This window comes from Bos grunniens, chromosome 8 (genome assembly GCF_055505025.1).
Source record: "Bos grunniens cultivar Pamir isolate PY7600 chromosome 8, Bosgru_T2T1.0, whole genome shotgun sequence".
NCBI lineage: Eukaryota > Metazoa > Chordata > Mammalia > Artiodactyla > Bovidae > Bos > Bos grunniens.
In genome coordinates this window covers 98,967,992-98,984,277 of record NC_141172.1, presented here as the reverse complement: position 1 = coordinate 98,984,277, position 16,286 = coordinate 98,967,992, and the positions used below count along the sequence as shown (strand labels likewise).

Sequence of the window (16,286 nt, the reverse complement as noted above, 5' to 3'; positions counted from 1 at the left end):
TCATAGCTCTGCTGTCTTCTTCCCTTTCATCTCTTTTTAGCTAGAATCAAGTGAACAATCATTTCCAACCACTGTCTTCCTGTATTCTCATCCACCTCACCTCCTCATCCTTTGGCTATACCCATCTAGCAGAATTCCAAATCAGGGTTCAATGCCCATCCTGATTTCCAAGATTAAACATCCATGCAGGGTACCACATCCATGTAGGGTACCATAACACTGCAAGAGACAGCCACGACAAATCTGTGGTCTTCAGCCTCAGGTGGGCTCCTGACACTGTCCAGGAATCCTTGTGCCTGCCCTTTGTCAGTCTGTAGCTTCACTAGAAGACACTTCCTTCCCAGCACAAGCCTATATTTAAATAAGCCTATGCTTAAAATAAGTATTTTTTTCTGTTTGTATATAAAAGGCTCGTCACCAGTGCCCTGAATTCCATCATCTCTCAGAGACCCAATGCCATCATTAATCCTTCCACCCACGTGTAGTTTCCACTTCTTTACTTTCAACTAGCTCTTTCACCTAAGAATTTAGACTTCTTATGAGAACCTACTATAAGCACCAGGAACTCTATTCAGTGCTCTATGGTGACTTAACTGGGAAGGAAATCCACAAGTTCAGTCGCTCAGTCATGTCTGACTCTTTGCAACCCCATGAATCTCAGCACACCAGGCCTCCCTGCCCATCACCAACTCCCAGAGTTCACTCAAACTCACATCCATCGAGTCCGTGATGCCATCCAGCCATCTCATCCTCTGTCCTCCCCTTCTCCTCCTGCCTCCAATCCCTCCCAGCATCAGAGTCTTTTCCAATGAGTCAACTCTTCGCATCAGGTGGCCAAAGTACTGGAGTTTCAGCTTTAGCATCATTCCTTCCAAAGAAATCCCAGGGCTGATCTCTTTCAGAATGGACTAGTTGGATCTCCTTGCAGTCCAAGGGACTCTCAAGAGTCTTCTCCAACACCACAGTTCAAAAGCATCAATTCTTCGGTGCTCAGCTTCCTTCACAGTCCAACTCTCACATCCATATATGACTACTGGAAAAACCATAGCCTTGACTAGATGGACCTTTGTTGGCAAAGTAATGTCTCTGCTTTTTAATATGCTATATCTATGTTGGTCATAACTTTTCTTCCAAGGAGTAAGCGTCTTTTAATTTCATGGCTGCAGTCACCATCTGCAGTGATTTTGGAGCCCCCCAAAATAAAGCCTGACACTGTTTCCCCATCTATTTCCCATGAAGTGACGGGACCAGATGCCATGATCTTCATTTTCTGAATGTTGAGCTTTAAGCCAACTTTTTCACTCTCCTCTTTCATTTTCATCAAGAAGCTCTTTAGTTCCTCTTCACTTTCTGCCATAAGGGTGGTGTCATCTGCATATCTGAGGTTATTGATATTTCTCCCGGCAATCTTGATTCCAGCTTGTGCTTCCTCCAGCCCAGCGTTACTCATGATGTACTCTGCGTAGAAGTTAAACAAGCAGGGTGACAGCCTGCTTATAATATATATGTATATAATATATAATATACATATATATATGTATATAATATACAGCCTTGACGTACTCCTTTTCCTATTTGGAACCAGTCTGTTGTTCCATGTCCAGTTCTAACTGTTGCTTCCTGACCTGCATATAGGTTTCTCAAGAGGCAGGTCAGGTGGTCTGGTATTCCCATCTCTTTCAGAATTTTCCACAGTTTATTGTGATCCACACAGTCAAAGGCTTTGGCATAGTCAATAAAGCAGAAATAGATGTTTTTCTGGAACTCTCTTGCTTTTTCCATGATCCAGCGGATGTTGGCAATTTGATCTCTGGTTCCTCTGCCTTTTCTAAATCCAGCTTGAACATCTGGAAGTTCATGGTTCACGTATTGCTGAAGCCTGGCTTGGAGAATTTTGAGCATTACTTTACTAGCGTGTGAGATGAGTGCAATTGTGCAGTAGTTTGAGCATTCTTTGGCATTGCCTTTCTTTGGGATTGGAATGAAAACTGACCTTTTCCAGTCCTGTGGCCACTGCTGAGTTTTCCAAATTTGCTGGCATATTGAGTGCAGCATTTTCACAGCATCATCTTTCAGGATTTGAAACAGCTCAACTGGAATTCCATCACCTCCACTAGCTTTGTTCATAGTGATGCTTTCTAAGGCCCACTTAACTTCACATTCCTGGATGTCTGGCTCTAGGTCAGTGATCATACCATCGTGATTATCTTGGTCATGAAGATCTTTTTTGTACAGTTCTTCTGTGTATTCTTGCTACTTCTTCTTAATATCTTCTGCTTCTGTTAGGTCCATACCATTTCTGTCCTTTATCGAGCCCATCTTTGCATGAAATGTTCCCTTGGTATCTCTAATTTTCTTGAAGAGATCTCTAGTCTTTCCCATTCTGTTGTTTTCCTCCGTTTCTTTGCATTGATCGCTGAAGAAGGCTTTCTTATCTCTTCTTGCTATTCTTTGGAACTCTGCATTCAGATGCTTATATCTTTTCTTTTCCCCTTTGCTTTTCACTTCTGTTCTTTCACAGCTATTTATAAGGCCTCCCCAGACAGCCATTTTGCTTTTTTGCATTTCTTTTCCATGGGGATGATCTTGATCCCTGTCTCCTGTACAATGTCACGAACCTCAGTCCATAGTGCATCAGGCACTCAATCAGATCTAGTTCCTTAAATCTATTTCTCACTTCCACTGTATAATCATAAGGGATTTGATTTAGGTCATACCTGAATGATCTAGTGGTTTTCCCTACTTTCTTCAATTTAAGTCTGAATTTGGCAATAAGGAGTTCATGATCTGAGCCACAGTCAGCTCCCAGTCTTGTTTTTGCTGACTGTATAGAGCTTCTCTATCTTTGGCTGCAAAGAATATAACCAATCTGATTTCAGTGTTGACCATCTGGTGATGTCCATATGTAGAGTCCTCTCTTGTGTTGTTGGAAGAGGGTGTTTGCTATGACCAGTGCATTCCCTTGGCAAAACTCTATTAGCCTTTACCCTGCTTCATTCTGTACTCCAAGGTCAAATTTGCCTGTTACTCCAGGTGTTTCTTGACTTCCTACTTTTGCATTCCAGTCTTCTATAATGAAAAGGACATCTTTTTTGGGTCTTAGTTCTAAAAGGTCTTGTAGGTCTTTATAGAACCACAGGAAATCTACAGAAGAGGGGATATATGTACACATATAGCTGGTTCATTTTGCTGTACAGCAGAAACTAACACAACTCTGTAAAGCAACTATACTCCAGTACAAATTTTTTTCCCATATAAAAGATTAGACTTCTTTAAAAACAATCCATATTACTCATATATATATACATATAAATAGAGAGAGAGAGAGAATGCTCAGTCATATCCAACTCTTTGTGACCCCACAGACCATATAGCCCAGCAGGCCCCTTGGTCCATGAAATTCTCCAGGCAAGAATACTGGAGTCGGTTACCATTTCCTTCTCCAGGGGATTTTCCCAACCCAGGGATGGAACCCAGGTCTCCCACATTTCAGGCAGGCTCCTTACCATCTGAACCACCAGGGAAGCCATATAAATCTTACGCCCATTCTAACTAAAGTTCATTTCTCTCCTTTTTCCACAACCACACCACGTGGGGAGCCAGTCTTCATTCACCGTCCCCACTTGCATTCAGCTCAACTCCACACCTCACCGCTCTATTTGACCAGCACTCCCGTTCTGTCTGGGCCACCAGTGACTTCCCAGTTGGCATGCTCAGTGGACACTTTCCAGAAGCCCTGTTATTGTCTGTCAGCATCATTCAATATCATGCATCACTCCTTCCTTCGTGAAAAGTTCTTTCATCTTCACCTACCACCCTCCTACCTGCCCTAACCATCCTCCCACTCCTCTGGCCACCCTCATCCCTAAATATGTGAGTCATCAGGTTGACTTCACAGGCTACATTCTCTCCCTGGAGAGCTTCAATCACTCCCATGGTTGAAGTTACTATTAAATGCAGATTTTTAAGTCCCCACACTGGATCACCATCCTGCGATCTAGACCTGTATGTTCATATGCCTACCAGGCATCTCACACGTGTGTCCCAAAGGCATCATGAGCTCATCATGTCCAAACTAAACTCACCAACTTCCCCTCAAATATATTCCTCTTCTTATGTTCCCTTGGAAAAGAAAAAGGCAACCCACTCCAGTACTCTTGCCTGGAAAATCCCATGGACAGAGCAGCCTGGAAAATCCCATGGACAGAGCAGCCTGGAGTCCATGGGGTTGCAAAGAATCAGACATGACTGAGTGACTAACATTTCTTATGTTCTCTGTCCTGAGGAATAACACCATCAACCCATCCACTTAGCTGTGCTAGACACCTGGCTCTCTCCTTTATTTCTCCATACCTTTCATATCACATTTCAATCAATTTCAAGATCTGTCAATTAACATCACCTTGAAAATCGTAACTCAAAATTATCACACCCATGCCTTCTTCAGCATCTCCACAGCTACTCTCCTTTTTTGTTTTATTTGGATTTAAATTTTTATTGGAGTATAGTTGCTCTGTTAGTTTCTACTGCATGGCTAAATGAATCAGCCACACATACACACATATCCCCTCCCTTTTGGGTTTTCCTTCCTATTCACGTCACCACAGTGCATTAAATAGAGTTCTCTGTGCTGTACAGTAGGTTGTCCTTATATTATCTGTTTTCCTACATAGTATCAATTGCATGCGTGTGTCAATCCCAACCTCCCAGCTCCTCCCTCCCACCTCCTTACTCTCCTACTCTGGACTATTGCTATTTCATTATGGGATCAATGAAACCACCTATGAGTGGTCCCTCTCTCTCCCATCTGAAACTACTTTCTATCCTATAGTAGGAAACTCTCTCAAAAATGCACGTGCAATGAGATCACTCCCTCAGAGCCTCCCCTCACCTACAGGACAAAATCCAAACCCCTTACCTAGCAAAAGCTTGGTCCACCTTCCCACCATCGTTTCTCAGTGTTCTGTCCCTACCCCGCCATGCAGTTACAGGGAAATGCTTGTGAAGTACTGCAGGTTAGTGACTGACAGGTGAGTTTGGGCATCAGGCAGACATGTATTCGAAGCCTAGCCCCGTCACTTACTAGTCTGTGCCCATGGACAAGGTACCTATCCTGAGAACACCACAGGCTTCTCTCTTTCAGAATACGCACTGCCAGCATCATCTAGTAAACCCTAGAAACTAGTCCCTCTGTCCTGCTGGGCTGTCCTAGAATCCCCGGCACACAGTGAAAGTGAAGTCGCTCAGTCGTGTCCGACTCTTTCTGACCCTGTGGACTGCAGCCCACCAGGCCCCTCCTCTGTCCATGGGATTTTCCAGGCACGATTACTCGAGTGGGTTGCCATTTTCTTCTCCAGGGTATCTTCCCGACCCAGGGATCAAACTCAGGTCTCCTGCATTGCAGGTAGACTCTTTACCCTTTGAGCCACCAGAGAATCCCAGCACACAGTAGGCCATCAATACTTATTCTGCATATGAATAAATGAAAAGAATGAATCAACTGTTTCAGTGATAGGACACTCACTTCTCAATATCGCTCTTGGCATCTGATTGTTACAAAGTTCTACAAAGAGGGCAGCCAGGGCCTTACAATTCTACCACAATCACGTTCAGACCCACACAGGGTTTCTAGGCCCGTACTTGGATGCTTCTTAGATTTTTCTTCCCTTGAAAACTCCATCACTGACATGTAGGTATGTACACATTTACAATTCCACATGCACATGGGTGAAAAAGGCCAGCAGTGCAACGGAGCCAAGGTGATGGTGCAAGTGTGCACTGTATCTCTATCCTCATGTGAACCATGCTCACCCACCACGTTCTAACGTGCAACTGGATGCTTTCCGATGTTGTCACCAAAGCCACTCCAAACTCCTCTGACATCGCACATGAGTCAGGGAGTGTTGATCGGCCCCGTCATCATAGTGACACAAACCCAAAGGGCAAAGGTGGAGTCAAAGTCAGCTTCAGGGCCAGGGGTTCAGAATGTGGGAGAGAGGAAGGTTGACACAACGGCAGTGAGGAGAATCCTGGGGACTATCACATACCATCCTGTGGTGACCGTGCCTGACTTCAATCAGCTGGGGTGCAAGGCGTGGTATATTACACACTTTGCAGACCTGACATAGGGCTTCCCTGGTGGCGCAGATGGTAAAAAATCCGCCTGCAATGCAGGAGACCTGGGTTCAATCCCTGGACTGGGAAGATCCCCTGGAGGAGGCCATGGCAACCCACTCCAGTATTCTTGCCTGGAGAATCCCCATGGACAGAGGAGCCTGGCAGGCTACAGTCCAAAGGGTCACAAAGAGTCAGACATGACTGAGCAGCTAAGCAGAACACAGCACAGCACAGATCTGACATAAGATGAGAAGAGTTTGGCTCTTGGGTCTTCCCAGGATGCTCTGGAATAGCTCCCACATCCCTGGGTCCCTCAGATTGGCCCCATACCCTCTGGTGCAGAGAGAGAACAGCCAGCCAGTTCTTGGTTTCAGGACTAGCTCTCTGGGTCTCCCAGGTCAGGGCCCACAACAAGCTTCCTCTTGATGCCGCTTCTCATCCCTACTTCCTTAAAGGGAGGCAGAAAATGGGGAAAATATTGACCTTACAGCGTGAGGCATTAAAAAGCAGCAGTTTCAGCAACAAGCTGAACACTTAGTAGCTAAGGGAAGGACGATGCAACCAGAGGCTGTTAAGGCTTGCTGGCAACTGGGGCTGAAATCTGGCTATTTTATTCTATAGATTTGATTTACACATCTCACTGGCTTTGAATTCAGTGAGCCCCGGCTCATTAGGGCAAGCTGAGAGATGGGCAATCTTTTAATGCCATGTAGACCTCGTGTAGCTCCTGACAAATCAAGCCCTGGCAGCCACGGGGCGGTTTTTCTTTCACTTCCTGTGGGAAAACTTCTGGGAAAAATCTAGGTCAGTGATAGCCTACCGCTTGATTTACAGCAACAACCAATTTCTAACTTGGCTTTATCTGATCTGTCCTGGACAATGTTTTCAGCTGCTCTGGGCAGTCCTGTTAAATTGTGCCGACCTGCAATCATTTTTAGAAATCACTCAACCATCAAAGATTTGATTTGGTCTGCTTAATCTGTGCTGACCTCACTTCATTTTGCAAGGTTAGGGCTTCTGTATAGCCACCTACTGCAGAAGCCTTCCAGCTGCATCTACATCATCATGCTTTGCAAAGCACTTCCGTATCTCTTATTTGCCGCTACTGAGAGACCAGGTAATGCTAACTCCTTATCAAGGATGAGAAGACTCAAACATGGAAGGATCTCATGACGAGACCATGACACTGCTGTATTAGAATCAAGACTCATGCCAGGAAGAGTCACCCCATTTCACAACACTTAACACATACATACCGGCCCTAGGCAAGAATAAGCTCAGTGAGGCCAAGAAAATGACCTGTGGTCTCCCTTTACCCTGTCTAATCATGCATGCTAAGTCGCTTTAGTCATGTCTGACTCTTTGAGGTCCTAGCAGTAGGACCACCAGGCTTCTCTGTGTAGGGGGTTCTCCAGGCAAGAACACTGGGGTGGATTGCCATGCCCTCCTCCAGGGTGTCTCCCCAACCCAGAGATCGAACCCTCATCTCCTGCTTTGGCACACGGGTTCTTTATCACTAGCAACACCTGGGAAGCCCCTTACCCTGCTCTGACTTCTGTTAAATATGGACAATGGGGCCAGATGAAATAAACGCACATTTTGCCATGGATGATATAAATGGTGTGCTGGTACGGAAACCTCCCATCTGCTCTGAGGGAAGAGAACAGCTGTTCCTCGTCAGCCCCTCCTCGCTTCCTCCACCCCTGCTTTTCCCAGGTTCTACAGCTAGATCGTCAGCGCCCCCATCCTCAGGCTCAGTCCTACCCCGTGTCTCGGCCAGTGAAGACCACGGTGGGAAGGATGTTCAAAGGTAAGAACCACCCCCCACGCCCCCGCCCCCAGGTTCCTTCCTTCCTTCTGAGCAACCTCTGCGGTCTCGGTGATTCCACCAACAACCCTCACCTCCAAATCTAGGCTTGGTAACTCAGGAGGAATGGCTGGAATTCCACGCTGCCCCTCCTCTGCGGTTCTATTACACTGCCTACCACCCTGCTCCCTTTTCAGATGGGCGTTCCCATCGCCCGCTGTCCTCAACTCTCAGCAGCTCCTCAGATCCTGGCTCCAGATAGTGGAGACTGTGAGCAGTCTCTGCACCTCTGACCAGGCACATCATCGATCCCTAGTTCTGTTATGTGACCAAGACGGCCACTCCTTGGCCAGTGGGGCACTGGCTGCACATTCCCGTCCGGGCCTGGGGGCTGGGCCAGTGAAACATGTCACCCATGGCTTCTGCTCAGAGCCCTCCCAGTTGGCCAACTGCCTTATATTCAGAATGCCTTATATCCAGCTTCTTCCAGATATACCGTGACTTGCTTTAAGAAAACACAATATACGCCACAGTGGCTGTGTCAGTTTATATTCCCACCAACAGTGCAGGAGGATTCCCTTTTCTCCATACCCTCTCCAGCATTTATTGTTTGTAGATTTTTTGATGATGGTCATTCTGACTGGTGTGAGGTGATATCTCATTGTAGTTCTGAGCTGCATTTCTCTAATAACTAGAGATGCTGAGCATTTGTGTAAAGCAACTATATGCCAATTAAAAAATAATAATAATAACACACACACAAAAGAAAACACAATGTAAATAGAAATACCAGCAGATAATTATTCCTAATGCAGAGTATCATGAGAAATGCTGGGCTGGAAGAAACACAAGCTGGAATAAAGACTGCCGGGAGAAATATCAGTAACCTCAGATATGCAGATGACACCACCCTTATGGCAGAAAGTGAAGAGGAACTAAAAAGCCTCTTGATGAAAGTGAAAGTGGAGAGTGAAAAAGTTGGCTTAAAGCTCAACATTCAGAAAACAAAGATCATGGCATCTGGTTCCATCACTTCATGGGAAATAGATGGGGAAACAGTGGAAACAGTGTCAGACTTTATTTTGGGGGGCTCCAAAATCACTGCAGATGGTGACTGCAGCCATGAAATTAAAAGACGCTTACTCCTTGGAAGGAAAGTTATGACCAACCTAGATAGCATATTGAAAAGCAGAGACATTACTTTGCCAACAAAGGTCCGTCTAGTCAAGGCTATGGTTTTTCCAGTGGTCATGTATGGATGTGAGAGTTGAACTGTGAAGAAAGCTGAGCACCGAAGAATTGACGCTTTTGATCTGTGGTGTTGGAGAAGACTCTTGAGAGTCCCTTGGACCGAAAGGAGATCCAACTAGTCCATTCTGAAAGAGATCAGCCCTGGAATTTCTTTGGAAGGAATGATGCTAAAGCTGAAACTCCAGTACTTTGGCCACCTCACGTGAAGAGTTGACTCATTGGAAAAGACTCTGATGCTGGGAGGGATTGGGAGCAGGAGGAGAAGGGGATGACAGAGGATGAGATGGCTGGATGGCATCACTGACTCGATGGACGTGAGTTTGAGTGAACTCCAGGAGTTGGTGATGGACAGGGAGGCCTGGCGTGCTGCGATTCATGGGGTTGCAAAGAGTCGGACATGGCTGAACGACTGAACTGAATCATATAGGATGTTTCACATATGCAAACTCACTACCTAGTTTTTAAATGTGGCTAACTTTCCATCATGCGTTGGAAATATGATTTAATTTATAAAAGACAGCCCAATTCATAAAATACAATATTCCTTTTATGTTGTTTTGATCCGATCACTCTTTCACTGCCCTTTCCCCACCTCATGGCCTCACTTCCCTCTTTGGGAAGCTTTTAGATTCCACCATCAATAACCATGACCACAGTCTTTCAAAAACCCAACTCAGATGAAATCCAACACTTTGCCTGTATCTGCACATATTCAGCTGAAAATGCTGGAGGAAAACATAGGACCATGTTGTCTGGTTTTCTTTTGGATTCATGAATTTAAATTGTAGGGAGGCCTCAGAGGTATCCAGAAATCTGTGTTTCCCTGCTTTAATTACTCTTGAACTGTCTCAGAGGATGATATTACACCTTCTGTCTCCTCAAACTTCAATGCCTCTTCCCCCTTCCTCACTACCGGTGGCTGACCTTGCTTCCCATTTCACTGTGAAACCAGAAGCAGTCAGAAAGCCTCCTCCACACCCTCCCCCACGGGCTCCAGCCTCCTTGCTGGCCCCACAGGCTCTGCCATCACTCTTGGAAGATTCTCCTTCATTTGTACCCTCGATAACATCCTCACTCCCTAACTCAAGGATGTCCTTCCAGCAACTGTCTCTCTCTTTTCCTGCCTCAGCAACTTTTCCAGTCTCCAGATCATTCTCAACAGCCCTCAATCATGCTCTAACATGTCTAAAAGTAGTCTCCCTTGAGCCCAAATTCTTCTTCGTCTACCTCTCCCTTTCTTGTTTGCCCTTTAAGGCAAAACTTCTTGAAAGTACCCGTCAATCACCCACTTACTCATTTTGTCCACCTCTCAACTCTCTTCCCCTTTGGTAACTAAGCTGATCTCTATATCTAGTCTCAGCACCACAGCTAAAGTGATCCTTAAAAAAATTAAAAAATAGGTCAGATGATGCTCCAATAAATCCTCCAATGGATCCTCATTTCACCTAAAGTGAAAGCCATCCTGGACTTCCTTGGTGATCCAGTGGTTAAGAATCTACCTGCTAATGCAGGGGGCATGGGTTCAATCCCTGGTCCAGGAAGATCCCACAGGCCTGGGAACAACTAAGCCTGTGCACCACAACCGCTGAAGCCCACGGACCTAGAGCCCACGCTCTGCGACACGAGAAGCCGCAGCAACGAGAAGCCCAAAGAGTAGTCCCCACTCGCTCCAACTAGAGAAAGCCAACATGCAGCAACAAAGACCCAGCACAGCCAAAAATAAAATGAAGAATTCTGTTATATAAGGAAAAAAAACCCATGCTGCCTGAGTTACATAAGCTTAGACTCACTAGTTTATCGATCACACTTAATTTATAGCTTTAAGTTCACAGAAAATGAGTTTAATGAATGAAACTTTCCATTTTAGCAAGTCCATTTTGCAAATAAATCAAAGGGTCAATGGTTTTCACGTTTCTCCTCATTTTACAACTGAGTTATGTCAGAGGCCACACCATCCTTCCCATGAGGAACATGCATATTTTGCTGGCACAAAAGGGGAAATCCACGGCCTCTGGAAAAATAATAGTGTCATGTTAACAGGCAGTGAGGAAAAAGACATGTGTAACTTTGGATGAAGCTGCTTTATAAGCCAGGCAATGGCTTGGAAGCCCAAGACAGGGCTTTCCTACGGCACTGGAGCCTGGAGCCTGGAAGGTGAATCCACCGTGTCTGGTAATCACTCTACCAGCTACACTTCAGGTAACTAACGAGCAACGTGGGAACAAGGCTCTACCGCACAGCCAATACCCTAGGTGCTTGGGGAAGTACTTTAGCAAATATACCCTAATTTTTAAATCATGGAGATGTATATCAATGGTAGAGGCACCTGGTCCACTTCACCTGATCCATAAAGTGCCTCTTCTACCTACATACCAAGTTATCTGTTCAGTTTCTGCATCCTGGGACAGGTTGTTCATTATCCCATGATGGAGTTAATTTCAAACAGGGCCAGCTCTAAACACTGAGGAATTTTTTTTTATCTTGTGTTGACAGCTGCCTCCCTGAAACTGATATCCACTGGTTTTGATGCAACTTTCATGACTGCTTGGTTGTACATCTGTGTTTCCAGCACCAAATCAGGAGGTCATAAATGGAGCACAGCCCTTTAAATCCTGCCACTTGTCAGGCAGCAATCAAACTGGAATTCGGAAAAGAGAAATCCATGGCCCTTTGACATGGTAATTGGAATTCTGACCACTTCATTCTAAGACACCTGCATATCTTCACCAGAGAGGCTGGAAAGGTATCAACTTGCCTGCCCAGACTTTTTTGAGTGAGGGTGATCATGTGACTCAGTCTCCCCAGACCATAACTTCCTTCTCTCTCTGGGAAGGCTCATGCCTGGTACCTGGCCGCCTTCCCTAAGGATAGCAGAGCATCAGGATCTCCTCCTGGGCTGCTGTGGACTGTGGGCTGCCAGAGTCGGTGAAGGATCTCAAGATGCCTGGATGGAAACTTGCTCTAAAAGCCATTGACCGGGTAGCTTCTGGGGGGACCATCCCCTGAAACCAAGAAGGCCTTTGCTAATTCCCTGAAATCCTGGCACGAGTCCTTCAACTTGTGAACTGAGTTGGTTACTCTGCCTGAGAAGCCACCTGCCGTCGACTGGGTTTCCTACATGGCCAACGTGGCAAAGTCTGGCTTGGTGGGTGACTCTGAGAAGAAGTTTAATGCCCTGAAAGTTCCTGTGCTGGAGGATAAATTATACTGCCAAGGTGGATCCTGAGGAAAAAGAAGATATGAAAAGTTGTGCTGAGTTTTTGTCTCTCTCAAAGACCAGGATTCAGGAATATGAGAAAGAGCTGGAGAAGATGAGGAACATAATTCCACCTGATCAGATGACCACTGAGGATGTGAATGAAGTCTTCCCAGAAACCAAATTAGATAGGAGGAAGTACCTGTACTGGCCTCATAAGCCATTTGAGAATTTATAAACTTGAGTATGGGAGAAAGTTCTGGTCCTCAGATTATAAACTCCGGACATTAAAAATAATTACATAGTGCAAAAAAAGAAAACCTCCAAAAAAACCAAGAAAAGCTCCTTCTGCCTTCAATGAGCAGTCTCCCTACCCCAAGAGCATCCTCAGTTGTTCCAATTTTTTCTTTGAAGCTAAAAAAACTTAAGCTATTGTTTTTCAGGCTTTCTGATACAGCCAAATGTACTCCTTGCTAATAATTATGTAACCAACTAAAATTCTATTTATGAAAATCTCATAACAGCATGAGAAAACATTCATGTAAATGTTAAGTGAGAAAAACTCAAAGCAAAATGCATATGGAGTCTAATTACACCTACCTAAAATCGATGCCAAGAAAATCCCCCAAATTTCTTTGGTGTCGAAATCAAGGGCATTGTTTTTCCTTTTAGAATGCTAAAATATTTATTTAGTGTCAGGCCCCAGGCCAAACACTTTTAAATGATTTCATTTTTTTCACTTGTTTGCACATTTCACATTTTGTTTAGAATGAGAAGATGTTACTAAATATAAGAATTCCTCTGTCCTGGAAAACTCAAAGGAAAAAAGATCAACCAGTTATGATTTGGGAAAAGATCCATAGAAGTGAACTTTGCCAGTCCTCTCGGTACTACGATCATTAGGTTCGTCAACTAACCAGGAAAACGTGTGCTGGAGGTATTGGAAGACTGGCAGGAAATTGACAAATTAACCTCAACTACAAGAAAGTCATACTATCTGCTTGATTTCATTAGTATTGCGTAAATAATAATGGTTGTTGAAAACGAGGAGAAAACAACCAAGTTTTATGATTTAGCTCTAGAATGACAGGCTGCTATGGGGCTTCTTAATATTATTTTGGAGGAATAAGCTATTGAAATGCAGATCCATTCAAATCCGACTGAGATTACAGCTTGGAGTTAATTAACTGAGTTCCTATTGTGTGTAAACTGAATTTTAAAATATAATCAAAGTATGTAGCTGATACTATTTCTGACCCGCTGTGATGCCATGCTGACTATCTTATTTCCTTGATGCCATGCTCCATTTCATGAAAGAACTGCAGGAGGGTGTAATGCATTTTCTCCAGTGATGAGGTGACATGGACATAATGCCACCTGGCCAGGTGAAGATTTCTGCTTAATTCAGGGTAAACCAGGAAACTTGACCGCATCCTTAAGCCCCCCGGGGGAACCATCCAAGCAGTTTTGGCAGAAGCAATGCCACAACTCAGCCATCTAATTCAGCTGTCGGAGCTGGGCTGGGAGTTGTCCTTCTCTGGAACCACCTAGAAAAAAAGTGGGGCTTCGAGGGTGGCCAGACAGTTATATTATATGACAGTCATTGATTTTCTTTGGACTCTATGTGTCTGGTCTGGGACACAGCCATAGGGCTCCCAAGCTCTAAGGAGTGTGTGTATGGCGAGTGTCTTCATTTAGACATGCATTAATCTCATCTACTTTTTAATTCTCAAGGTGCACATACCAATCAAATGCAGACACTTTCTAAGCCACTGTCTCCCTCTCCTCTCTGCACCGGGTCTGCTACTCGAGGGAGCAGCACAGTGAGGGGTGGGGGATTAAAGCCTGTGCGCCTTCTCCTCCTGTTGATACTAAATTGTTTTTGTCCCTTCTGCATCCTTCCCATGCAGCTGATACACACACCTGCATCAGGCTGTTGAGCCGAGGAGGACGGAATGGGCTGTGTCTAGTCATAAAGCTTGGTGAAAGCTTCCAGGTCTCTGATCTCTGCTTGGCAACTCACCAGCATTTCAGGAGATGAAATAAATTCATCTCCAAGGTAACCCTCTTTCTGGCTTGGATCCAAATAATCTGAATGGTCCCCCCAAGCTTGCATAACATACACAACCAGAAAATAAGGCTCAACAGGATGAAATCAGCAGGGAGAGAGCACTGTCTGCCAGGACCAATGAGTCTGGGCAGCAGCTTTTTGAGTCCACCTCTGCCCAACCTCTCACCTCAGTTCTGACAACCAGATTTCAGATGTCTCTGGGGCCTGGAGTCCCGGCCCTAAAGCCCAGGCCTATGCCTCAAGTCCTGCACACTGACTGATGACAGGCTCTAGGGGCTGCTAACCTAAGCTGGATTTGTCTTTTATTTTTTGAAAAAGTAAAGCAAAAGGGTTCTAATTTTACTGAATGTACCCTGCGTTGATGATCCCTATGTGCTACCTTTCATCCATTTTAACTGTTCAACTCCAGTGCAGTTCAATTATCTGGAATCTTGAAGAAATCATGGCAGCCTCCGTGTTTCTAAGCAATGCATCTCTATTCCTCTTTCTCTATGTTCCGGTTTTTTGATCTTGACCAAGAACTTTGTTCTGAGCTGCTGCGTAACACAGGGAGCTCAACTCGGTGTTCAGTGATGACCTAGAGGAGTGGGAGGGGGTGGGGGGTTGGAGTGGGATGGGGGTAAAGAGGGAGGCTCAAGAGGGAGGGACATATGTAGGCTTATAGCTGATTCACATTGTTGCAAGCAGAAACTAACACAACACTGCAAAGGAATTGTACTCCAATCTTAAAAAAAAAAAAAGAAATTCCTTCTAGATGGATTGCTATCTCATTCTATGGCTGGGTACTAGGTTCCCCCTTTGCCACCATCCTGGGAACCCTCTTCCCCTTTCTCGTGTCTGAGCTTGCTTTTAGGGACTTCCCCTGGAGAAGGGAATGGCAGTGCACTCCAGGATTCTTGCCTGGAGAATTCCATGGACAGAGGAGCCTGGTGGGCTACACAGTCCATGGGGTTGCAAAGAGTCGAACACAACTGAGCAACTTCCACTTTCCTTTCAGATTTTCTCTCCATTGGGACCTCAAGCTTCCACAAGTGCTAAACTCAGGACAACAGGTTTGCCAGCTGAGGTGACATTTCTCAGAACAACTAAAGAGCAGCAAGTTTCCCCAGAGTTGGTTCCATCATCTTGGTGTCTTAGGCTGCCTACCACATCCGCCCATCAGACTGAGCTATTTAAAAGGTTTGCTGCTATAAATGGCCAAAGTTCTTAAGGCTCATTCTCCATCTCCCAGTCACCACTGCAGACACCCACACATAAGCCAATTGTCTAATCAAGGCTTGGGGTCCTCAAATGTCATTCTTCCCTCCAAGGCAGTCAGAAACCCCTATTAAAGAATACAGAGTCTCCACTGACTGTAAAAGGAAACTGTAGTGAATGCTCTACTGCTTCCAAGTGTTTAGAAAATAAAAGGCTATAAATAGAGCTGTAGAAATCAACAATAACAGATTCTCCAGACTTAAAGTCTCCATTTTGAACTAAAGCAAAGATAAAATTAAGATGACAGATGGGCTTTATCTCAAGTACTAAGCTGCTAGGTTGGTCACAGTAGCTCTACTGAGAACACTGTGTTGAGAAGGATTCTGAGGCCAAATCTGAGCTGAACTGGCAATAATCCCATGATCAATTAGTGATACACAGGACCAAGTTAGTCAGTCACTCAGTCGTGTCCCATGGATTGAAGTCCATGGATTCCCATGCAATCCCATGGATTGAAGCCCACCATGCTCCTCTGTTCAGGCAAGAATACTGGAGTGGGTAGCCATTCCTTTCTCCAAGAGATCTTCCTGACCCTGAGATCGAACCCACAAGACCAAAGAGACGCAGTTATTTGCCAGACCTGGAGT

General features: G+C 45.1%; 1 protein-coding gene and 1 pseudogene across 10 annotated transcripts in view; one reads left to right on the top strand and one right to left on the bottom strand.

Annotated features, from left to right (window-relative positions):
• PALM2AKAP2 (PALM2 and AKAP2 fusion) overlaps positions 1–16,286 on the bottom strand; it is a 522,805-nt gene that overhangs the window by 343,486 nt on the left and 163,033 nt on the right. The gene's annotated exons all lie outside the window — the stretch shown is intronic.
• Positions 7,821–12,853, top strand: LOC147367780 (ATP synthase peripheral stalk subunit d, mitochondrial pseudogene; annotated as a pseudogene). The gene is made up of 2 exons (XR_015132108.1): positions 7,821–7,927; positions 11,669–12,853. The product of XR_015132108.1 is annotated as an ATP synthase peripheral stalk subunit d, mitochondrial pseudogene (transcript).